Raw genomic sequence first — 7099 nt, forward strand, 5'->3', positions numbered from 1 at the left:
TTAGGGTTAGAGTTAGGATTAGGGTTAGGGTTAGAGTTAGGGTTAGAGTTAGGGTTAGGGTTAGAGTTAGGGTTAGGGTTAGGGATAGGGTTAGAGTTAGGGTTAGTGTTAGGGTTAGGGTTAGCGTTAGGGTTAGCGTTAGGGTTAGGGTTAGAGTTAGTGTTAGGGTTAGCGTTAGAGTTAGCGTTAGGGTTAGGGTTAGGGTTAGGGTTAGCGTTAGGGTTAGGGTTAGAGTTAGGGTTAGCGTTAGGGTTAGGGTTAGGGTGACGGTTAGATTTAGGGTTAGGGTTAGGATTAGGGCTAGAGTTAGGGTTAGGGTTAGGGTTTGAGTTAGGGTTAAGGTTAGGGTTAGGGTTAGAGTTATGGTTAGGGTTAGGGTTAGAGCTAGTGTTTGGTTCGGGTTAGGGTTAGGGTTAGAGTTAGGGTTAGGGTTAGTGTTAGGATTAGGGTTAGCGTTAGGGTTAAGGTTAGGGTTAGATTTAGGGTCAGAGTTAGGGTTAGGGTTAGGGTTAGAGTTAGGGTTAGGGTTAACGTTAGAGTTAGGGTTAGGTTTAGGGTTAGGGTTAGGGTTAGAGTTAGGGCTAGCGTTAGGATTAGAGTTAGGGTTAGGGTTTGAGTTAGGGTAGGGTTAGGGTTAGATTTAGGGTTAGGGTTAGGTTTAGGGTTAGAGTTATGGTTCGGGTTAAGGTTAGGGTTACGGTTAGGGTTACGGTTAGAGTTAGTGCTAGGGTTCGGGTTAGGGTTAGGGCTAGGGTTAGGGTTAGAGTTATGGTTAGGGTTAGGGTTAGGGTTAGGGTTAGGAATGCCCATGGAATGTTAGTTTTATCAGCGCTTGATTTGCATCTTATCTGCGCCAAGCCTTTCATTATTTTGAATAGAGTGTCTCTAAGATTTAGCGCTATTACGAAAGTGGTAGTGGTAAATGTGGAGTAAATTTTAAATGAATTAGACATCGTTTTATTTTACTTTAATTTTAGTATGGTGTTATATTTTGCATCATGATTCAGCGAGGAAAACCACTTCAGCGACTAGTAAAAGCTTCTTTGCTCATTCGTTTCAGGTGACTGGATGACTAAGAGAACAACTGCAAAAGTCTAAGATAAGTTCATTCTTGAACACGACTTGACCGACTGCTAACAAAAATCATTGTCATTTCTAACTAATTCTTATTACTCATATCTAAAAAAAGAGAAAGATGGAAGAGAGGAAAAAAGATGACGTAACAAAGTAGAACAGAAACCTAATGCATAAAGCAAAAGAGTGAGAATGAGAGAGAGAGAGAGAGAGGAAGGGAGATAGAGAGAGAGAAAGGGAGAGAGAGAGTGAGAGAGAGACGTACAAATAAAATAAGAGTATATTTTAGAAAAAAGGAAATACATTTATGCGATAACTACATTGATAACTATCTCAATTCTCCTTTTTTCTCTCATTCTGTCTTTCTTTCTTTCTTTATTTCTTACTCTCTCTCTCTCTCTCTCTCTCTCTTTCTTACTCTCTCTCTCTCTCTCTCTCTCTCTCTCTCTTCCTATGTGTCTCTCTATTTCTTCTACGTATATAATTCTATGTTTCTGCTTTCTCTATCCAACATTTCTATCATTCTCTATTTTCATTCTCATTTACCACCCTTTCTCCATCTTTTCAAATGCTCACATACATTTGCATATGCACACACAGAAACATACACAAACACACACACACACACACACACACACACACACACACACACACACACACACACACACACAAATGGACATACACACATATACACACACGCATCTACACACACACACACACACACAAACGCACATACATACACACACATATCCAATTTAGAAACATGCTCTCTTATTCACCCTGTCTTCCTCTCTTCTCCCTCCTCCTCTCTTTCTCCTCCCTCTCTCTCTTTCTCTCTCTCTCCCTCCTAGCTTCACTTTTTAAAGAATGGCCTCCAACGAAGACAAGACTTAATTGTTTTACAAATTTCGTACACCAAACTTCTGAACATATATTTTGTAAAAATGACGGGAAACAAAACAATATGACAGTCTAACATGACTGTAGATGTTTCCATATGAAACTAACACACACACATGCACACACTGCGTACTAGAACGCCCCACAAAGCCACACACAGGCATATATTCTGGCAATATGTGCTTGTGTGTGCGAGTGTTTGTGCGTATGTGCGTGTGTGTGTGTGTGTGTCTGTGTGTACGTTGGAGTCCGCAGATTTATCTATATGTGTATGTGTATTAGAACCACATGAGGCAAAAGAAAACAAGATTGTAATGGTTTTCTGTCAGATCTACTGCATTGCTTCCCAACTTCAAGACCAGATGTTACCAATACAAATATTCAGCATAGACAACGTATCTGGAGCGATGTGAGCTCAAGATAAGGCTGGGAGTTGGAAAAGAAGTATAAGACACGAGACAATGGGGAAATAAAGAAGGTGAAGGTAAAGGAGAGAGGGGAATGATACAGGAAGATTCGGTAAGAAGAAGAGAGAAGAAGTGGAAGATACAGGGAGATTCGGTAAGAAGTAGAAGATAAAGAATTTAAGTATATAAAACAAAAAGAGATAAGAAGGAGGTGATCACCGCTAAAACATCAACAACCGCAAAAGCTTTTATTTCAGTACAAAGCTAATTCCATTTATTTATTGTTAAGCTTTAATCAATTGACACCTTCAAAAGTGAGATCGTCTAGGTGCAAGTCAGCCCCCATCCAGTATGTAATTTTTTCGGTGGAACCAACAAAGTGCAATCCATAGATCCTTTATCTTAGGTGTAGCATTCTCCACTTTGTTAAGGACTACTCTGCACATTATGTCATGCTGTAGTTAATTCTATAAGCAAGGTTGTTTAATTTATTTCTATATACCTATTGGTTGTCATAATGGAAACAGTATGTTGGTAGACTAAATGTATAACGTACATGCCGGTTGTTGTTCCTTTGCACTTATTTGTATTGTGCAATACATCATAGCATCTGACGAAAATTAAGTTATTGATGGCTCTGGGGGTTTTTTCTGCTTTCTTTTATATGTATGACAGGGTGAGACAGTGCTCTTAAAACGTTATTGTAGCAATGATTTGGTGTGTTAATCTGTCTCCTTGCTTAGGGCGGTTATAGTTAGGGGTAGGGACTACATGCGTTCGAGTTATTTGCACCAGAATATTGTACCCCTTTCATATCAAAGTGGTTTATCAGCTTGCGAGGTTTTTCATCTTATTTTGTTGTATAAGTACTATGTGGGTGTGGTATGATTTATGAGCAACCTATAATGGAAGAGATATATGAGTAGGTAGTACATTACGGTTTATAAATAATTCTCTTAGAGGACGGGGTCTTGCGTTACTCCATCCACAAAATCGCATCGTAAAAATAAAGTATGTTATGGTGATGAAAGAATTATTATGATGGATGAGACTGAAAGGACCGAGGAGATGGCATCACCTCAGGGCTAAATCTTTATCTACCTCTTTAAGAATCCCTTGAAGGGTAGAGAGAGCAAATATCAACTACTGAGACCATAGATTCTAAAAACTGGATAAACTCTCCACATATTTCAAGACCACAAAACTCCACCCCAATAAGTGTTACCCAGATCGCTAACCAGCCAGTGTGCCCTTTCAAAGGTTATAGAAATGCAGCATCATCACAGTTGATACGCTGTTAATTCACAGAATATCTTCGTTCATACCCTCCATTGGTTATCTGTGTTGCTATTGTTACTTAGCCCCAGATCAGTTTTGATCTGGGATTAAATGATCAAATACTCCCGACTATCCTGCATTTTATTCAGAAACTTTATTTAAGGTTTACATTCATCAAAGTATCCGTTCTTTTTGCGATCGTAGGGTGGCTACAGCAGGCCAATCAACCACAAAGAAGGTCTATTGTTGGGTGATCCTTTCTGAAATGCAATCAAGGACGACTCACCGCTGCATTATTCAGTTGGTATAGTGTAGTGTGTGTATGGGAACAGTCACTTTACATTTGTTCAGTTAACCAGGTGAGCTCCGAGAAAGTATGAATGATAAATGATGACCAGACCGCGTCACGTCCTGAAACTTTGTCTGATCCCCGCGCATAACTACATCTAATCAGTTACGCTACCTTAGGATCCCCACTAGAGCGAACGATAGCAACTGTAAAACTTTCTAATCAAAAGAACTCATCCCTTCCAAAAGAAGAAAAGAGCAGTGTTCCAATCTAGTAACCTAATACACCACCAAAGCATTATAAGCATCTGACTTCTCAAAGATTATCTCTTCATTTTCTATTTCTAACACTAGCCAATATTCTATTTGTCATCTTGTCTCAGTTTCACCATAGAGAAGTGATAACAGGAGGTACTCTTGACGGACCGAGCTAGCAATGCTAATTGCTTCTGATAAAAAAACACAACAGTAAAGATATAGCAATACAATTTATAAAGATAAAACCGAAACCGATTGCGCCTATGTAAAACGCTATTCGGTGCCAATATCAAATCCACACATCCATTTTGCTAAGAATTTACCGAGATACGAATAATAACTACACTTCGCGAAAACATTACGCCGTTGTGTTTGATAAGTCCCCAAACTGTATGAAAGTGTTAGACACAAGACAGTCTTTAATGATAATATATATCGTATTTCTATTGACAGAAATCATTTATTAACATATTGTCTATTGACTTACCAGTTACTTTTTAAAGCAATATTGATAGATAGATAGATAGATAGATAGATAGATAGATAGATTCAAGCAACAAACGGTAATTTATTTGATATAAGAATGTAAACTAAGTTAAAGCTTATAACACAGTTCAGCATTCTGCTGTTTCAGTTTCGCACTCACTAAAACGTAGCACTCTCCTAAGAAAATTGGAACGTAAAAATAAATTACGTTGACCATTTACAACTTTCATCACGACTAGTTAAATCAATAATAATGTTTGTTGACTTAAAAAAAGAAAATTATGATAAATTTTATCAACACATATCAAACATGGCCAAAGAAAATTCTTTTATTGTTACGAGATTGCTTTTGTAGTAAATAAATATATATGATTTTATACTCTCTGTCTCTGAAGCGTTTCGTCGTTAAAAAATCTCTTCACTCACAAAGACTAGACTGTTTAAGTGTTCTCTTAGAAAAATATTGAAACATTAAAAAAGTTAGAAAACTAAACAGGAAGAAGAAATTTCAATTTGAAGAAAAAAGATATTTTATGAGGAGTTTAAGAATCTTTCAACTTCCTTTAGTTGTCACCAAAAAAAAAAAAATAGGAAAAATTAATTAAACACTCGTTGTCAGCTTCCTTTTTTTTATTATCTAATTGTTCATATTGCTTTTTTTTTTTACTTCCATACTATTATTATAATATATTGCGTTAGTAGCTTCAGAATGACGTCATATTCTTCATATTCTCTATGGGGAAGGCCGATGACCTGGTTAAAGCTTTCTCACCCACTGATGCCCTTGAAAAAGTCATGAAGATATGGCTTGTATTTTCTTCTTCTCATGAAGTAATTTAAAATAGAGGTCATAAATTGGCAGAATCCTTAGAGAGTCTGTTACAGCGACTCTTTGAATACTTCTGGCCGCAAAGATTGTTCTTTATGCAATAGGCACGACATAGTTTTTCAAACCCGATATCGTAATGTTGTCTGTAATTAACAAACCTCTGCCTCCTACCTTTATTAGTAAGTACAGCTTGTCCACACTAACTTTAGGGTGGTACGCGCGTAGTGCATTGCGAATAGGTTCCTAAATATTTTGCCTGATTTCTATAGCTCTTTCTTTGTCCACTTTAGAAAAAGGAACAGATTATTATTATTGTTATTATTATTAGCATTATTATTTTTGAATGAGCGACCAGCGCATGACATCAAAATGACACTGGGGTACAAATACACAAAGCTCAATATACGCATCATGACTACCCGTTTGATAAGGGTACACCAAGCACATGCATCACAACCAAGTGTGAGCGACATGGTGAGCTCATATCAAATGAGGCCCAGTTAGAATTTTCATCGGGTAGAGTGGCCCATCCGGCTCAAAAGGTGCCTGAATAAAGGTTGTTTAAGGATGATGAGCGAAACACCCATGTTTCCTGAGGTGAAATATTCAAACCCCAAACTCCAAATATTCAAACTCCTTCTCAACACATAGTTATGATGCTCCCCCTTTACTCTTGCTCGTGATCAAAAATACACATGTCGTCAGCCAACAAGGGATAACTGATTAATGTCAAGTAACTGACATTAATATTGAGCAGGATATTTGCTATAGTCCATCTTTTACACCAAGACAAAACATTCCAATCAGCTAAGATTGGATAAGCCATGAGAGCCACTGCCTAGTATTGCATCAGGGCATTATTATTATTATTATTGTTATTATTATTATTTTTGTTGTTGTTATTATTATTGCCTTTGTACAGCTTCTAACGCTGGAGATGTACTACAGTGTCAGCTGTTCACTACCAGTGAACTAAGGTAACACCTCTTATTTTTTGAGCACCTTCTGGAGTATTCGAACCATTGCAAGCAGTGCTGTTTTCTGAAAGTGCTCCACATACATCTCGAGATTTTTGCTCACTGTTCCCAGGGCTCCAAAAATTATTGGTACTACTGCTACCTTTTTTTCCTCGACCACAACTGCTTAATTTCCCAAGCTAACCTGTCATATCTCTCGACTTTTCTTTCTTCTTAATCGCATAACTCGTTGTATGCTATATCTATTATCCAGCATAGTTTGTATTCTTTCTCAATTAAGACTATGTCTAGCTTCCTATTGTCTTACTTCATGGTCGCACTGAATCATAAAATCCCATAGGATCTTTGCATTTCCATTTTCTACGATGCCTTCAGGTTTGTGGTTGTACCAATTTTTTGCTCTGTCAAGTCCACTTGTTGCAAAGTGTTCTATGGACAAGCCTGGCTATATTGTTGTGGCGTCTCTTATATTCCTTCTGGGCTAGTGGCGTACAGTGGCTGGTAATATGCCATACGATTTCACCATTTTGTCCACAGATTCTGCACTTATTGTGCAAAGAATGTCTGTCAAAAATAAGAAAATTAGAAGTTTGTTTTAAAAG

This window comes from Octopus bimaculoides, chromosome 1 (genome assembly GCF_001194135.2).
Source record: "Octopus bimaculoides isolate UCB-OBI-ISO-001 chromosome 1, ASM119413v2, whole genome shotgun sequence".
Taxonomy (NCBI): Eukaryota; Metazoa; Mollusca; class Cephalopoda; order Octopoda; family Octopodidae; genus Octopus; species Octopus bimaculoides.